At 39.7% G+C, this 19917-nt stretch overlaps 1 protein-coding gene across 2 annotated transcripts in view; it reads left to right on the top strand.

Annotated features, from left to right (window-relative positions):
* Window positions 1–19917, top strand: part of BEGAIN (brain enriched guanylate kinase associated) — a 223792-nt gene that overhangs the window by 48350 nt on the left and 155525 nt on the right. The window lies entirely within an intron of this gene.

Raw genomic sequence — 19917 nt, 5'->3', positions numbered from 1 at the left:
CTGCTGTGGAGTTGCACAATGTGGTGCCGCAGCAACCCCACACCACTCCCCCAACCTGGTGTTTTCCCAGCACAAAAAGAAATGGCAGAAAGCCACTCCTTTTTGCACCAGGAAAAGGGTGCCTTTTATGCCGTGGTGGCAGTAGAATGTGTGGTTTTACAAGGTCTTTAGCCTTCTCTGCCAAACAATGCTAGTGCCTCAAAAACAAATCCCAGGATTCTGTAGGATGGAGCCATGGCAATTAAAGCGGTGTCAAACTGCCGTATTCCTACTGTGTAGATACACCCATAGTTCTCATTCACACATACAAGTCTGCTTCATATTACAATCAGTGAGGAATAGCCAGGCTTTGAAGAAGTGCTGCTTATGATGAAGAACCACAACATTTCATAACAAAAGGCTTAATTTTTTTTAAGGATGAAAGAACTCCTTGCTCAAATACACTTACAGATATAATACACTTCTAAATACAGAATGCCAGACTTGGAACCAATTCCTTGCCTAGCCAGAAGCTATTTTGGCAATCATAGCTTTGTGTTTTCCAGCCACTGCAGTCACAGAAAGAGCTGCAGCTGCCTCCTCCTTTGCTGTGTACTGTGCTTCATAGTGACGTTTTTCAGTATGGTCAGAGGCACATTCTTGGACAAGAAAGAACTGTAGTAAACATCAGAAGTACGCCCTTCTGGCTGATGTACTGAGACAAAAGGGTTATGGAGCCTATTTTCATACATTGCTTGTTGGAGCACTGGATGCCTGGGATCCAGCTAATGAATCTGTCTGAAGGTTTGTGGGGTGGGAAAGCACTTTGCAAAACTCATTCAAAAGCTATGGTGTCAGTTACCATTAGATGGTTCCAAGACATTTATATTGAGCATATCTCAGGCCACCGTCAATATAAGGAATCAGCTGCAGTTGTGGTATAGAGGGAACCATTATAAGTTGTAACTGTTAGAATATATTAATGACCACTATTTGTGATCTAAAGGTAAATGATATATATTTTTGGTCTCCTTATTAAGTTCTATTTTATTTATAATATATTTTAATAATTTAACTTATCCTTAGAATGAAATTTGCTATTATATTGCATATTACTATATTATTAAATATATTTTATTTGCAATTCCATTCTTTGGACTTGATATGTACTATCTATTGTTTCTGTGTTAAACTATACTTCTATATATTCTCTAATAAAAGGTTTAATCTGTTAGCACCCTGTGTTCCCTAACTTGGCACCATTTCAGTGTGTTATATCACAACCAAATAAACATGATTGTGAAACAGTAGTTATTAGTGGTGGGTGAAATGATCCTGTCATAATTCTTAATTTGTTCACTGAGTTACAAACTGAATATTATAAACTAAAGTCTTATGTTATTAGATCCTCCTCCCACTCACATATCTCTGCAAAATAATTGTGCATTTTGAACTTCGTTTGCAGCGATTGAAGTAAGCTGACAACAAAGTGGGAAAGAAGCCAACACTGCTCTCCACAGATATGTCATGCTCTGCTGACCTCTTAGAGGAAGGTGAATTTGGGAACACAGCAGGACTAATATGGTTATCTTTTCTTCCCTATGCACCATGATAGAGCCATGACCAGTAGTCAGGCTGGCAGGAAGGTACTGGAAGTTGCAGTCCAAAAAACAATGATGTCTGTTGTTTTTACCTAGGGAGATTATCACATGGGGGGAAATCAGGGGATTAAAAGGGCATTTCCCACTGCAAAGATTTTCACACACATCGCGATCTGAGAGGACTTATCTCAAGAAGAACCAGGAATGCTCTGGCAACAAACCATTCATGGGAAAATCCGGTGAATGGTTTGTTGCTGGAGTGTTCCTGGTTCTTCGCATGATAAGTCCTCTTAGATCACAATGTCGTCTGAAAATCTTCACTGTGATCACATGACTTTCCTGGGAAACTGCCTTTTTAATCCCCTGATTTTCCCTGTGTGATCGTTTCCCATGCTTTGTTTATACTTGAATGGAGGCTCACAAACATTTCCCCTCTCAAGTCCCATGCAAAAATATGAAAATGGCTGAGGCCTTAAAGCCACAGACCTCCAAGTGGCAATGAGGAAGCAGAGCCAGTCACACAGGGGCAGCAGGTGAAGGCAGTGTTTGATCCCATTAGCTGGCAATTACTGTACATTGATCAGCCAGCAGCATGTTAGTGGCTTGTGTGCATGTAAATCCCTTTATGGACAGGATGCAGAAAGTTCCCAAATTCAGCTTTTCTTAAATTAAATGCAGACATTGGCCCTGAGGTATTAATGGCTCAGTCCCCCATTTCAGAATGAATTTGCAAGGAGCCCCAAACAAAGAAGGCTTTTCATTTAATTTTATTTTTCGTTCATCTTCATTTGCTTCTCAGTTTATTTTTATTCATCTTGTGTAACTTCTCCTTTTGTATACAGTTTATATACCAATCCCCCAAACTACAAGTTTATTTGGCATCACTTTTGCTTATTTTACATTAACATTTTCCTTTACCTTTTTCCTTTAACAGCTTCCCTCTTTTAGCTCCTTCCTCTCTATTCCATCTTCCTGTTAATCCTCTTCCTCCTTTTATGTATCTTTCTTATTTCCATTAAGTCCTTTCTGTCCTTTCCCCTCTGACTTTTTTTCTTGATCTTTCCTTATCAATTTCTCTTTTTCCTCTCCTCAGAGAAAGCAAGATTCTGGATTGATCTTCTGAGGCAGCCATCACTATAGCTAGAACCACTGTTTCTCCTTTTCCTGTCCCTAGTCCATCTGTCCTTTTCATCTCCATGCAGGGACACTGTTATTAAGGTGGGGGCATTCAGCTTTAGGAGGCAAGTCATTATTAATGTTGCCTACTTGCATCTAGGTGAAATGAAAACACAGAATGTGTTGCATTAAAGTAATAACCACCACCAACTGAAGCAGGAAACAATCTGATTACCATAAAAACAATGGCAAAATAATAGATGAATGTTATAAAACTAGGCAAATAAAAATACAATTGCTATATCAAGCAAAGAAAAATATCTAAGTCCCTATTAAGTGAATGTAAAGTTGCCTGTAATAAAGTTGCCAATCATATCTGTCCCTCTATTCAGCTACTTTGAAAGAAAAGGTTAAGGAGGTATGTTGGAAGATAATAGTATTGCACACATAATGCTCTATAAAGAAAATGCAATAACACATATATCTACCAAGCTTGTATAGCGAATCAGGTGTAGAACACAGTCAGGGGAAGGGAATATGATTTCTCCCATCCATTTTCATTTGATCATTCTTGAGTGTTAAGACTCTTACATATACTTGATCTAGTCAGTGTAGCAGTCTCCCAAATAAATATATTTCAGAGGATAGCTTGCATACAACTGTTATTCATAAGAGGAAGCAACCATAATAGCAGCCTTAATTATTTATTTATTTCATGTATGTACTGGATCATTGAGAACCAATTTGGTGTAGTGGTTTGAGCATTGGACTCAGGAGACCATGATTCAAATCCCAGCTTGGGCAAGTTGCACTCTGTCAGCCTCAGAGGAAGGCCAGGGCAACCCCCTCTGAAGAAACTTGCCAAGAAAACCCCAGAACAGGTTCACCTTAAGGCTGCCATTAGTCAGGAATGATTTAAAAGCACACAATAACAACAACAGTTAGCTTGATCGTTAGTAATAGTAGAATTGCACAGAGATCCCAGGCCAAGGCAGTGGCTAGAGAAGCAGAAATTGCAACAAAAATGCTTGCACATTGCAAGATATAATGTATGGCACAGTGCTTAGTTAGAGTGTTGTGCAGGTGTTGCAAATATGAATTAGCTCTCTACTGATCTCAGTTGGAATGATGAAAATTGTAAATTTTGAGCCCATACAAACAGGCTGCTTTGGTATGTTGTTTAAATGATGCATGCATCCTAAGAGCCCAGAAGCTGCGTCAAAGCTATGCTGCAGTCCTTAAGACTGGAGCATGGCTTTGGAGTGGCTTCCGGACTCTTAGGACACATGCAGCATTTAAACAGCATACCTCCAAAGTGACCCTAAGCAGGTTTATTTTCGCCTGTCTGTATGGGCCCTTTGATAGTTGTTAGGATTAGTTGCAAACTAGCAGCATCACCGATACCTGATCGACTTACAAACTGGAGAAACAGCCAGTATGTCACTCCCCAAAGCTATGTAAGCCTCACAGACACTGCCCTATTACAGGGATGATCAAATTCCAAGAGCCTGGGACAGAACTGGAACCAGAAGTCTAATTTTATTTTTTATTTTTGTTAATCTTTTCTTTTCTTTTTTAAAAGAAGGGCAAGGTGAGTGTCTGGGCCTGGAGACTTTGAAGAGTGCAAGCCTCCATTTCAAAATGAAAACTGGGGACAGGGGCTTTGGGGATTGGGGGCAAAACCAGGTGCAGGCTACATATAGCCAACCCACCATGTGTAGCCCACCCTCCTTCTAAGAGGTCAGCAGAGTATGGCATATCTGTGGATAGGGATGCCATAACCCGGCTGCGCCCGTGCTTGTAACGTTTTTTGCGGTTTGTCACGGTCCAGTTCACTCTAAATCCTCAGTTTGGGCCTGGCCGGCAGCCATCGTACCTAAAGGGAACACTCGTCCCCTTGAGGCTGGCTGGCCAATGGCACAGCAGCTGGGGCAGAGCTGTTTCCAGCCCCACTCTGCCATTGGCCAGCCTCAAGGAGGAGGTGGACCCTTGGAAGAGGAGGAGGAGGAGGAGGAGGAGGAGGAGTGAGACTCTGGGCCAGCCAGGGGGAGGGGAAAGCGCCCTTTCTTAGTGCATGGCGAGGAGGAGGGGGAAACAAGAGGAGGAGGAGGTGGGTGCCCATTTTCAAAGGTTCCTCCCTCCCCAAAGTGCACTTTCTGTGTACAGTAGAGTCTCGGTGAAGAAGCATGGGACGTTGGATTGGGAACAAAAGTCCCTCGCCTTGCCTCCTCTCTCCCTCCTTCCCTCCCTCCCTTCCTAGTTCCCTACTTACCTTCCCTGCTTGGGTCAGGCTTCTCCCTTTGGCCTGAGGAAAATGAAGCCTCCGAGGAGAGGCCTGGGGCTGTCCTCCGCAGGCACCAAGTCCTTGCCTTCCCTGCTCCCTTCCCTTCAAAGGGCTCCAAAAAGAGCCCTTTGGAGGAAAGGGGAGGTCTGGGAAGAGCAGGACGGGCTAGTGCCCAGGTCTCTCCTCTCCTTTCCTGCCTCTCTTCCCTTCCCTTCAAAGAGCTCCAAAGAGCCCTTTGGAGGAAAGGGGAGGTCTGAGGAGAGTGGCCTCGGAGGACAGGCCTGTGCCGAGCACACAAGCCCCTCAGGAGCCTGCATCCTCAATCTAGGCTTGTCCTCTGCTGCCCTGGTTTCTCCTTTCTGGGGATTTCCTCTCCCCCGAAGGGGTTGGGGGGAAGGAAAGTGAAGCTGGGAGGGAGAGGCTTGGATCTGCTAAAAACATTGTGTCCTACATTTGAAAATGTTGTCCTACATTTTTTCCCGGTTTGGAGGTCCTGATTTAGGGCAACCCTATCTGTGGAGAGCAGTGCTTCCTTCTTTCCCATTTTGTTATCAGCTTACTTCAATAGCTGCAAATGAAGTTCAAAATACACAGTTATTTTGCACTCAACTAAGTAGGAAGGGAGAGGAGAGGACAAAATATTGCCCACCCCTCTAAACACAGGCAAAAGCAAATTTCATCCTCATTAATACGTTTTGTCATCTTGACCACACACTGATCTTTTCCTTGGCCATACATATTTTAGTATTCATCTGTGAAATACTAGAGGGCCTGTCATCAGACTACAACTAGTTATATTCACATCAAGTTCACTCCACTATCAGTTTGAAATGGAGGACACTCAATCCCACAGGATCCAAACCCAAACATTCTCAATTTCCTTTCAAAGGATTTGGAGTTCTGACATTGTCACAAGGAAGACAGGCATGCAACTAAGAAGGACCCTTCAACATTACTGTAAATCAGGGGTGAGGAAACTTTGGCCCTCTCCACCCAACATCAGCAGTGAAAGACATGCAACAGGGAAGGAATATGCACAAGATGGCGGTGTGGGAGAGAAGAACAAGATGGATGGTTGTCACTTGAGAGACAGCTGCATATTTTCAATAAAGTCTACTTTGGGCTTTAAAGTTTTTTGGGGGGAGGGGTTATCATTTTTTCCCTTTCTCTTTTGGACTACATCTTTCCAGAATTCCCAAGCTAGCCTGGCCACTGGATGTGCTAGCTAGGAAATTCTGAAAATTGCATTTCAGAGCTCTGATTTGCAACATATCTTTTTAAAAGGCTGGCTAAGGGATTCTGGGAGATGTAGTACAAAAACTATAATTTCCAGGTTGTGTAATGGATCCATCCTTTCTTTTCATTTACTTGGGCAGATTCAGGACCACGAACTGGCAAATCTTGGATTTGTCCTGGAAACAGTTTGGTCTCACTGAGTTTATTTTCATTATGTGGTTTAACATCCAGTTAGTTAATTTGTCCAACCCACATTTATTCTACCCAGGGGCCATCACACGTACCCATGTCAACTATCATTTCAGGCTTTGTCAGATTCTTCTCTTAATCAGCAATAGCAAAGGGACTGAGTTTTTAGGTTTTCCTCTTTACATCCAGTACATGTACCAGCATACCCCCTTGAACACACTGATCTATCTGATTTTGAAAGCTATGCAAGGTCAGGCCTGGTTAATACTTGAATGGAGGACCACCAAGTCATTCCAAGGATCTCTAGTAGAGCTGGGAGCAAGAGTCTTAGGGGGAAATCCTTTCTTAAAGTGAGTGACTGCCAGTGAGAGTTGACAATGCTGGGCGAAATGGGACCCCTTTGCCAATTGAGAACCATTCTGTTTCTCCGTATTCTGTTCTAGCAGTTGCCTCTTTTCCTAAGTACAAATTTCTCATCATGACTGTCAGATGTGTTGGCACTCCCATGACCTTAAGAACCATCCATAGTTTTTCTTGATCTATGTAGTTGAATGCTTTGCTATAGGCTATAAAGCGTAAGCTGGTGTTTTTTGCCTGGAATGCCTTTGTGTGCTCTGTTAGCCATTGTATGTTTGCAATGTGGTTTGCAACTGAGCATATTAAAGGGGGGGGGGACTGTGAGTCCCCACAACAGTTAGCCTGAGCTCCAGATGTTTTCTATCATCAAAATTCCTAGTCATATGTCATGTTGGCTGGGGCTGATGGCCATGGGGTAAAGGTCTTCCCTTAATGCATCCCTTAATATTTACCTTCTGCTGAAAACTGTAAAGGATTTGCAGTGTTATTTATGCTTCAACCAGATGATGACTCTTTGGCTCTCTCCCCATCACCACCATATGTCACTTGACTACATCATAAATTAAGCTGATGCCAGTAAATATAAAATTGCTTTATAATTATTTGTTTGTTTGTTTATTTTTGGGACATTGGTGTGCCTTAGCATGCAATAATGCAAGTAAAAAACAAAGGGCACTATCTCACCAATGTTACATCTATCTAAATCACACTGATTTCAGTAATGAAAAGTGGGCATAGCCACTTGTATTGGCAATAGGACAAGTGTCAAAATCCCTTTATTAGGTCAAGCAAAATTGTGCAACAATCTGTGTAAGCTTTGAAGATCTCCTGGGTACAACCCACAAACAACACAATTAAAAGCAAGTGCTCCCGATCCTGCACCACCCTTCCCCTGCCCAGTTTCTGTAACATCTTTATCTGAATGAGGGACCTGGAGGTCTTGAAAGCTTTCAGTTGGCCAAATAAAGGTAACATCACAGCATGATTTTTAGAATGAAAAGGGGATGGAAATACGTTCACAGTTAACTCTCCCATTGAAGCCAAAGGGCCTTAAACCTGTGTACATTTGTGAGCCATTCCCATAATACAGACGGCAGTCAAAAGCCAGTAGCTGTACTAGATGAAGGATTTTGAGAGTTGTGGTCCAAAAAAGTAATATTTCTTAGCTTGCCACTTTCCAGCCCTGATGTAACTTTCTCTGCATGATTGGCTTCAGGGCAAGAACAAAAGACGGGACCTTGCAGTAGGTGTTCACAGTAAAATTGTCAAGTTAATTGTTTGCAGTGGTTTAATGGACAATGCCTCTGACACATTAAGGCTGTGTTAATTATTCTGGTGTAATAAGCTGACAATATAGTTTAAAAACTACATGTTGTTGGTTAACAAACAGCATCCTACATAGCCACTGCCTGGAATCAGAAGACAGTCACACAACAACTGTTTTTCCAGAGTATCACATAGTACTGTAATTCATCCAGTCTGCTGTGTGGGACTCTCTGTGTTGGTGAGTCAGCATGTTGTAGTAATTAGAATGTCGGACTAAGACTCTGAAAGATAGGGTTCAAATCCTCATTCAGACATGAAAACGCCCTGGGTGACCTTGGGCAAGTCACACTCTCGCAGCCTTAGGAGAAGACAAAGGTGCAAACCTGCTCTGGACAAATATTGCCAGTATGACCCCATGATAGGAGTCATCATAAGTCTTAGGGTCACCCTAAGTCAGAAAACTGCTTGAAGTCACATGACAACAACAAACCTACCCATGTGTTCCATTGTATGTTCATATATATATATATATATATATATATATATATTGCTTTGTAGAGGAGGAGGAGGAGGAGGAGGAGGAGGAGGAGGAGGAGGAATTCTTCAACCCTTTTCCATATCAAAAATATCTCAGGTGGATTACAAATAAAAATAAAATCAGTAGTGTAAGCAATTTTTCAAAACAAAAATAATTTAAATAAACTGAAAAGACATTAAACCTAATAACAAGTTAAAACAGATCTAAAAGATTATAAAAAGTCTAATATGGTATTTCAGATGAATCAATGGGGCCCAAAAGCTTTGACAAATGGCAAAGTTTTTACTTGGCAGCTCAGAGGGAGAGAGGGGCAAGCCAGCTCCATCTTGCCTACCCAGAGTAAGAAGGAGAGCCCTCCTTTCAGTTCATCTGCCATGGTCCTGGCCTCAGAGGAAGAGAAGATTTCTGGACTTGATCCCCTTCCCCACAGCCAGTACTTCTTCTTTTGTGTTATGTCTTTTTCGATTGTAAGCCTGAGGGCAGGGAAATGTCTAATTTAACATTTGTAAGCTGCTCTGAGAGCCATTGTGGCTAAAGAGTGGACTATAAATACTCCAAATAAAAATAAAATAAATGAAATCAATGGAGATTGTCAGACTGGGGTTGGAACAGGGTCAGGAGTGAAGTGGGTTACTCTCCCATCCTTCTCCCTTGTCCCAATTGCACAAAAGCATTTATCCTGTCATTGAAGCAGAATTGTATTAACATGAACTCTTGTTAATATGAAGTGGCAGGACAATGACAGGATGAGCACGATGTTATTTGAAATCCTTTTGCCTTTTGCGCGATCTCAGTCAATTGTTCTTTCTGGATGGGACTATGTCCAGATAAGCATGATGTCATGTGAAAGTCCTTCCTACAATTACATTACAGTAGCTTGTAGCATATGGTGTTACTAAAAGGTGGCGGGGGGGGGGGACTTTATGACTCCATCAACAAAGTCAGCGTCTCCTTGGCATTTGAGGTGGGGAATAACAGCTCACAAGGGGACTTGTGAGGGGAGGGTAACTTTAGAGATTGTTCCACCTATTTATACCAGTACAAATAGCAGAAAGAGACTTGTTTCAATGAATAAGAGAGTTTTATTTAAAAATGTAGAAAGATGCATGCAAATGCACAAAACCAATGCAACCTTATGAATCACACAAGCCTAACAGAAAAGGAAAGGTGTGAAGAGTTGGATTGTGAGAAATTAGAGGTGGTGATAATTCCAGTCCTGAAGAGAGGGTTCCATTGAAGATGGAGAGTGGCTCAGATACAATGTGAGGGCTATATAAAGAGTGGAGTTCTGATCTGTGGGACAGGACCTCGGTCTTTAGCAGTGTATTGGCCATGTTTGGGACAAATATTTATATGTTTTGTACCCCCAAGGAATACTTAACATTGCCACACATTATAACAAAGACTTGATAATTTTTTCATGGAATTGGCAAAAAGATTCCATAATGACTGATGGTTTTAACTCTGGAGTGACACCACGTTGATAGTATTTGAAACAAACCTTGTGTAGTGAGACAGGAAAGATGAATAGTGGCACAGCTTGGGGGCAGTGTTGAGTGCCTTTGTGATGGGATTCGCTTAGTCTCAATTGTGAGAAGATATGCAGAGAGACTGGAGGAGGATGGAGTAAACAGCAAACCCATTTGATCTTTATTTTAGTACCATCTAGGTCTCCCATATGCCTTCAGGCCAGTATGGCTTCCACATGTGAAACTTCCTAGTGTTCCAAAGGTCATCATGACCTCTTAAAACATGCCTGATGCTAGTTATCAAATATGAAAATATGATTACCAGTTACTATTTTTAAAGAAATTTTCCATCCTGCTATGAGTGTGTGTGCACTGAACCCAAGAGGCATATCCAGTTCATTGAAGTGTATAGGAGATTTTAGCCTTCAGTGAACACGGGTCAACTTTTTATCATTTATAACTTGTTATAACACATAATTTCACTTTCCTTGAAAGAGAGAGAGTGATATAATTTTTGGTTTATTTAAAATAGTGATACACAAAAAGAAAAAAGAAACAAGTGTAATTATTGACAAAATATACAGTAGACCCTTGATATCCACTGGGGTTTGTTTCCAGGACCCACTCACCCATCCCCTGGTGAATACCAAAATTAGTGGATGCTCAGCTCCATTTATACTATATACAATGGGGTATCATCATCATCATCATCATTCTTACAGTGGGCCCTTGGAATCTGCTGGGGTTTGGTTGCAGGACCCCTCATGGATACCAAAATCCATGGAGGCTGAAGTCCCATTCAATACAATGACATAGTAAAATTGAGTCCCTTATATAAAATGACAAAGTCAAGATTTGCTTTGTGGAATTTATGTATTTTTTGAATATTTTAAAGCCATGGATAGTTGAATCCATGGATTAAAAAATCCATGGATACAGAGGGCCTACTCTAATGTCTTTAAAAAACTTTTCTTTCTTTACTTCACAGATTAAATAAATGTAAGTGAAATATCCTGTCAATTTGGATTATGCACTATAATAACAATTTATATTTTAATCTCTTTTTCACTATCATTCTCATAATTTGAAGAAAAACTTGCTAGTTATTGTTGTGTCTCCCGCTGATTTTTACATAAGATGAAGTAATGTCATCCTGTTGTTGTTTTTTTAAATGAAATACTTTAGTGATATCTTAGGTTAATTTAAACAATGCAACTATCTTTCTCCCATGGTTGCCATTGACTCCAGTTCATATACCAGGAGTTCAGTATTAGTAGTTCTGTTGCTTTTTTTCACAGCAGTCACTCATCTTCACTCACATCCCTATTATTGTTATCTATCATTGTTATGTACTTTCAAATCATTTCCTACTTATGGTGACCTAAGGTGAACCTATCAGAGTTTTCTTGGCAACATTTGTTTGGAGGAAGTTTGTCATTGCCTTTCCCTGAGGCTGAGAATGTGTGATTTGCCTAAGGTCACCCAGTGGCTTTCTATGACTGAGTAGGGATTCCACCCTGGTCTCCAGACCAATAGTCTAATGCTAAATTACTAACTCATGCTGGTTTTCATCCCCATTATGCAATAACATTATTATTTTTCTAGCATCGACTTAATGTTATTTTAATAAGCTTGCCCAGTTAAAGTTCCTAATGTCATAAATGAACCTGCCATTTATTGAGTCAGAACATTGATTTGTCTAGCCCAGTGCTGTCTCTTCTGATTCATAGGTCTCCAGTCCTAGAGGAAGAGAGGTTTTTCCCCATTCTTGCTATTTTGGGTCCTTCCAACTGGACATGCAGGAGACTGGATCTCAGACCTCCTCCAAACAGAATTGAATACCCATCCTTCCACAAATTATATCAGTCTTTAAAACTAACTTGTCCTAATCCAGCGATATGCATGCAAGTTAAATGATTGTCCTTTTTAATTCATTTCAAGACTTGGAGAAAAGAAGACTGAGAGGTGGCATGATAGCCATCTTTAAATATCTGAAGGGATGGCATTTAGAAGATGTAGCAAGCTTGTTTTTTGCTGTTTCAGAAACTAGAACCTGAAATGATGGATTCAAATTACAAGAAAAGAGACTCCACCTAAACATTACAAATACCTTTTTAACTACTGTATAAGAACTGTTCAACAGTGGATTGCCCAGAGTGTTCATAAATACTGAGGTATCATGGACATGCATTGGCCAGTCATTTGTCTTCTACCTTAAGATTTGAGCCAAGCCCAAAATAACTGTTTTGATGGTACCAAGAGACTTCTTTTCTTTTCTTGTTTTGTATTTTGGTGATAGTGTCAATTTATGTTTGAAGCAATCACCAAAAAATTACACCAGCTTTTTGGTACCATCAAAATCCATGCTTACCTTTTCAGGAGAGCACTGCTTTTCTTCATGATGGACTAAAACCATATATGTTTGACTGTGTATCTTAAGGATATGAAATAATTGTTAACACTACCTTAGATGGGCTAACACCTAACATCTGTCTGACCCATGAAACATGCCTTCACTCGGTCTGGTTGAACCTCAGAGGCACTCCACAACTAAAGTGTCATGGCATCCTTATCCATTGCTATATGTCCCTGACAGACTGTGATCACCTATGTGACTAGTCTATACACACACACACAATTAGGATGTGTTGCAATGGTCTTAAAACATAAAGGTTAAAGAAGCATAAAAGAGAAACAATCACAACAAATGGTGAAAAAAAGTTCTCAGATTATCTAGCAGTTCAGAAAAATATTTCAGAATTCCAACATCAGAAAACAAATTTGTTCAGTACAACTATGGATACAACTTCACATACAACAGCATATTTCAGTTATTGCCACCACCACTGCCCCCCATTAACACTTTGCTTACTTCTTCTGGTATCCCCTCCAGTGTACCTGTATTTCTTTTTTAATTATTCTGATTAGAGTCCAGGATGAAATTAGGATCAAACTAGATATTAAGTAGAATGAGTGATTTATCATAGAAATGTGCCACAGCAATAAAACTTCCAAAGGTAATCCTGTTTATTTTCCAGTGACAAATCACAAAATAAAGAATGCTAAATGTAATACAGTATATATAGGTGAAGAAAGTCTCCTGATATTTCACCACTGGGTGGAGCAGCTTTGCCCAAAAGACAGTAAAACTATCATCTAGTTTAACTCTTAGGTAGGTATTATTAAATCTATTGAAATAATCTTGATAATACCATTGGGACAAAAATGTTGGATAAATGTCCTATCTGTGATCAGAGATTCAGGACTATTGCACTTGAGTCTTTAGTATGGACACACTGATTGAGCATGGTTTTTGATCTGAGGAGTGAAAGCTGTATACAGCGTACCAGCACCATATGTGGGCTTGCCATACACAGATTTGAGTTTACACGTATGACAAGTGTGGGAGGACAAAATGGTGTGCATACCGGAGCACACCACCATAGAAGCCAATGAGATTTGAGGGTACACGTTGTTTCCCATATGTGGGGGCGGGGTGTGTGTGTCTGGAACGGATCCCTTGCATATAGGAAGCAATGCCATAATCACAAAAAGTCAACATGGATTTCAGAGAAAGAAGTCGTGCAAGACAAATCTAATCTCTATTTTTGATAAAATTACTAGTTTGGTAGATGAAGGGAATGCTGTGGATATAGTATATCTTGATTTCAGTAAGGCTTTTGACAAGGTTTCTCATGACATTCTTGCAAACAAGCTAGTGAAATGTGGGCTAGACAAGGTAACTGTTACATGGATTTGTAATTGGTTGACCGGCCGAATGCAAAGGGTGCTCAGCAATGGCTCCTTTTCATCCAGGAGAGAAGTGACCAGTGTGGTCCCACAGGGCTCTGCCATGGGCCCAGTGCTATTCAACATCTTTATCAATGACTTGGAGGAAAGAATTGGGGGTATACTTATCAAATTTGCAGATGACACCAAATTAGGAGGAGTAGCTAATACCCCTGAGGACAGGATCAAAATTCAAAATGACCTTAATAGATTAGAAAGCTGAGCCAAAGCTAACAAAATGAATTTCAACACAGAGAAATGTAAGATACTTTACTTAGGGCAGAAAAATGAAATGCACAGATACAGGATGGGTGACACCAGGCTGAATGAGACTACGTGTGAAAGGGATCTGGGAGTCCAAGTAGACTACAAATTGAACATGAGTCAACAGTGCAATCTGGCAGCTAACAAGGCCAATGCGATTTTAGGCTGCATCAATAGAAGTATAGTGTCTAGATCAAGGGAAGTAATAGTGTCACTCTATTCTGCTCTGGTCAGGCCCCACCTGGAATATTGTGTCCAGTTCTGGGCACCACAGTTTAAAAATGACATTGAGAAACTGGAGCATGTCCAAAGGAGGGTGACTAAAATGGTGAAGGGTCTGGAAACCTTGCCCTATGAGGAATGACTTAGGTTGGTGGGGATGCTAAGCCTGGAGAAGAGAAGGTTAAGAGGTGATATGATAGCCCTGTTTAAATATTTTTTTTATTTTTTTTATTTTTTCTTTTTAAATAATTTTATTAAGTTCAATTTTAAAATACATCAATCGTCCAACAGAAACCACTACAAACATTACACAACATCTACCATATCAAACCCCAATACTTATTCCCGACATCAACAACGACAACAACAATCTCTATTACTATATAACATACTCCCCATTCTTCTCACATTCTTCTCCTCTGCATTCACCTCTATGACTTCCTTCCTCTATATTTATCATATTCTTTATACATCTCTGTTTCCCTCCATGTACCATATATAATTACTCATAATATATTGTGTTAATATTAACTTCTTCATTGCGAAGGCAACGCTTATCCAGCGTATGACTATCTCACCTTGTATTCTTTTATAACAAATCAGGTCACAACAAAGGGAAGAAAGTACATACTTATTTCTCAATTAATTCCTCTCCCCATTGCATCCTCATATAGTCCATCACCATTTTCCAATCTTCATTAACTTTCTTTGTTACGTTCCCCATCTTATCATCCCTTAACAGTTGTGTCATTTTATCCAACTCTATCATTTCTATCAGCTTCACTAACCAATGTTCTATTTTCGGTGCCTCCTTCGTTTTCCAAACTTGCGCTATCAATATTCTGGCCATTGCTGTCATATAAAATAATATTTTACCATATCTTGATTCTACATCTTTCTCAAACATGCTCAGTAGGAAGCTCTCTGGTCTTAATTCCACATTAATATGTAAAATTTCACCTATTATGTTCCTGATTTGTTTCCAAAATTTCTTTATGATTTTGCAATTCCACCAACAGTGTATAAACGTTCCTACAGTCCTGTTTAAATATTTGAAGGAATGTCATATTGAGGAGGGAGCAAGCTTGTTTTCTGCTGCTCCAGAGAACAGGACCCGGAACAATGGATGCAAGCTACAGGAAAAGAGATTCCACCTCAACATTAGGAAGAACTTCCTGACAGTAAGGGCTGTTCGACAGTGGAACATACTCCGTTGGACTGTAGTGGAGTCTCCCTCCATGGAGGTCTTTAAGCAGAGGCTGGATGGCCATCTTTCAGGGATGCTTTGATTTAGATTTCCTGCATGGCAAGGGGTTGGACTGGATGGTCCTTGCAGTCTCTTCCAACTCTATGATTCTATGATTCTAAGGGCCCACTGTGTGTGTGTGTGTGTGTGTGTGTGTGTGTATGTACATGCACAGATACACACAACACTGTCAGTGAGCACTACTCCACACCTTATGCAGCATAATTTCCTAGAATACCCTTAAAAATAACTGTGGCAATGTGTGTATGGTGAATATGTGTTTACCATCATGAGTTTCTCACTAGAGACAATTTTTTTTAAGGATGTAGTCCTGTGTGCATTGGGTGTACATCAGTATTACACACACACAAAAAATGATGTGCTGAAAGAACCCATTGTGTTCTGAGTAGTTATGGCTCATTTACCATAAAACTGAGAACTGTGCAAAAGGGATGTCACTCATCTCCATATCCAGGATAGTCTTTAAATGATGATAATGTCTACAAAGAAATGTATACGTTGGCACTTCCAAAAAAGATGGAGAATTAAATTTAGAAGGCTTTATTGCTTTTAAGTCAGAACCAAGGAATTGCCTTTAAGTCTGGACCAGGGAATGGGCAGTTCTCCTGATATTGATGAACTACTGCTCCCATCATCCCTCATCATTGTCCAGGCAGGTTGGGGGTGATGGGAACTGACGTCCAACACCTATAGAGCCCCAAATTTCCCAACCCTTTTGTAAATGAATGAGAATTGATGCAAATTAATGGGTGGCTCCCTGCCAAAATGCATTAGTTTTGAGAATAATAAAAATGATACACAAATTCTAGCATTTAAAAAAAATATTATCAGAGAGTGCAGAAGCTTACAAAAGTACATATCATCACTAATAATATGCAACAAATCCAAAATTCAGTTGATTCAAAAGTTCACAGTTTTAAAAGCCTAAAAACAAAAGAGAACAGTTAGTACATTTCCTTTGGTTTAGAACAGCCTCTGAAGTGTTCCAGAAATTCATAATATTGTTTGAACAATGAAAATGTTTTGTACCCACTGCCCCAAAGGATGAAATGGCAATGTTCTTATTGTCTGAGTGAGGTCAATAACAAGGGCTTGGCACTGTGGGAGTTTTACTACCTCCTTCTGTTTTAAAATTGCCATGAGGTGTACACACTGCCAAGAATATGTTCCTCATCCCATCAACGGTCAAAGAGCAGTCTAAAAATAAAAAGCAGTCAACAAAAGGAGAGTGTATCTAGTTGATGAGTCCAGCGGTCAATGAATGGAACTGTATAGGACAAAATAATAACCAGACTCAATAGCAATTTGAGTCTAGGAGCAGACTCTGAATGCTCCAAGCAGCAAAAAAACAAAGTAACATTTGGAAGTCAAAGGGCTGTGGCTGGGTCACCATGCAAGCACTCCGTAGACAAATGGACACATATAATAAATTGAGTGAAATAAATTCTCACCCCCAGCCTCCAAAGTGGAAATTGTGGTGCATTAATGTTTTCTGGAATAATGTGCTTTTAAAAACTTTAGTGCAGAACCAAAAGAATAGGTGCTTCTCGGCTGAAAGTTGATGTTCCTCCTCTAGCGCTACAAGTCATAGAAGGATCTCACCTCCTAGTCCATAACTCAGTGACAGAGCACATGATTTCTATGTCGAAGAGCCCAGGTACTAGCTCTGGAATTAATCTCCATGTACAGCTGGGAATGACCCCTCTGAGAAACCTGGGAGAGCTATTACCAGACAGGCATAAACCAGACACCATATACTAGTGTGAAGAAACCTTGGATTCCAAGGAGAGTTCAGTCTTGATTTGTTCTAGGACCCAGTTACTGTATTTGTCTTTTTGGCCATCCATGGTATCCTCAGCACTCTTCTCCAGCACCACATCTCAAGTGAATTGATTTTCTTTCTATCTGCATTCTTCACTGTCCACCTGTCAAATCCATACGTTGTAATGGGGGATACAGTGGCTTGGATGATTCTAACTTTAGTGCTCAGTTGTATATCTTTACATTTTTGTTCTTTCTTGCTGCCCTCCACATTCCTAATTTTCTTTTTGTTTTGTTTTGTTTATTGTTTAAAAATAAGTCTCTTTTTTCCTTTATATGAGTTTATTAATATAAACATTTTACCTTACAAGCCAACCAATTGATCACATCCTATATCAAAAGTGTTCTCAGCTATTAACTAATCCCTCATTTACACACACATATATACACACACATACACACACACATCATATTTCCACTATTTATTTATTTTTACCACCCACCCATTCCAGGAATAGTGTGTTCCTTTTATTTTATTTTTTTCCTCCCAAGTGGAAAATCATTTTACTTGTTTCCTTAACAATTTCATACCCCTTCTCCTCCTCAACAAACTCAATCATTATTTTCCAATTATTGATCTAAACTTCTTTCAATTGTCCAAGATTAACCCTCCCTTTTCCATTATAAAATCAAACATCATATATTCTGATATATATTGCTTCCATCTATTACAGTTCCACTTTTCTTTATCCTTCCACCCATATGCAGTTACTGTATGTTCTGCTATAATTAACTGTTTGATTAAATATCCCTCCTTCTTCTGTAATCCTGTATTCCTAATATTACCAGTTATACATCTTTCTTTATTTAATTGAATTTCTTTCCCTATTATTTTATAAATTTCTTGTTCTATTTCCTTCCAAAATCTTTGTACTTTCCACATTCCAAATCTTCTTCTGATTTCTTGACTGCAGTCTCCGTTCTGATCTGCATTTGATCCAAAATATGGGAAATCTTTAACTATTTCGATTTCCTTGTTACCTTGGTTGAATTTATGTATATTCTTCATGGTCCTTATTTTTCTTTATGTCTAACGTTAGGCCTGCCTTTGCACTTTCTTCTTTGATTTTCTTCAGTGATTGTTCCAAGTCAGTGATGCTTTCTGCTAGTAGTATGATGTTGTCTGCATATCTTAGATTGTTGATATTTCTTCCTCCTGTCCACTCCTCCCTCTTCTGTGTCTAAACCTGCTCTCCGTATTATATTTTGTGCATACAAGCTGAACAGATAGAATGGTAAAATGCATCCTTTCTTGACCCCTTTGTCAATTGGGAACCATTCTGTTTCTTTGTATTCTGTTTTAGCAGTTGCATCTTCTTCTAAATACAGATTCCTCATCAGGACTATCAGAGGTAGTGACACTCCCATTTTTAAAAGAGCATTCCATAGCTTTTTGTGATCTATGCAATCAAAGGCCTTGCTATAATCTATATATCACATGCTGATCTTTTTCTGGAATTCTTTGGCTCGCTCCATTATCCATGATACGTTTCTGATGTAGTCCCTGGTGCTCTTCCTTTCCTGAACCCCACTTGGATATCTGACAGTTCTCTTTCCATATATTCCTGGAGTCTATGCTGCATAATTTTGCTTGCATAGAAAATTAATGTAGATAGTACTGATGTAGACAATACTAGTTTGGCATATGATCTGCTTTCATATAAGGAAGCTTAATTATTTTGTGATATTCCCTTAAATACTACAGTATTGTCCCTATATTGGGAATAAGGTGGGTTATAAGAAAATAATAATTAAAATTGTGCTAGAAGCAGTAGGCATCAGGGTACAGTTGTCTCTCTGGTTTTCCACCAGAGAATTTAAGCACTGCCCTCTCTTTATTCATCATGGGGGTCTGAAAGATGCTATATGTTTTTAAATCTGGCTTGTTGTTCTGTTGTGTTATGTGCCTTCAGGTTGTTTCCAAGATACGTTAATCCTAAAGTGAAACTATTGTGGAGTTTTCTTGGCAAGATAGGTTCAGAGACGGTTCACTGTTGCCTTCCATTGAGAGTGGCTTCCCCAAGGTCATCCAGGGGGTTTCCATGGCACACTGGGGATTTGAACCCTGATCTTGCAGAGTCCTAAACTAGCACTCAAACTACCATATTTATTTGATGTGCTTTAATTCTATTTAAATTATTATGTTGTTTTTAATCTGGAATTTTTTTTACACTGTTTATATTGTTTTAATTGCATGTCACCTTGAGATTTCACAATAGAAGATGGGATAGAAATATTTTAATCAATTAATAGAGTGTTAACAAATAATTAAAACAAATAATTAAAACAGGGTTTCAGGGCTTTCCTGGCTTCTAGCATCAAAAATACAATTTCTTCAAAGCCAGCTGGACTTCTAACCACTTCAGTTTTTGTTTTAGTTTTGTCTCTTAGCATGTTTGACAACTCATACAGCATCAGAAACCTGTTTCTGGGGAAGGAGAAACACCTCACATTTGCACATACCTCTCCAGGGGATAGGGTTTTCATCCTTTAGTAGAGTCCTGGAGTTAAATCCAGTA

Source organism: Sceloporus undulatus, chromosome 1, assembly GCF_019175285.1.
Source record: "Sceloporus undulatus isolate JIND9_A2432 ecotype Alabama chromosome 1, SceUnd_v1.1, whole genome shotgun sequence".
NCBI lineage: Eukaryota > Metazoa > Chordata > Lepidosauria > Squamata > Phrynosomatidae > Sceloporus > Sceloporus undulatus.
The sequence above is the reverse complement of the archived record's forward strand: the minus strand, read 5'-3'. Positions and strand labels throughout refer to the sequence as shown.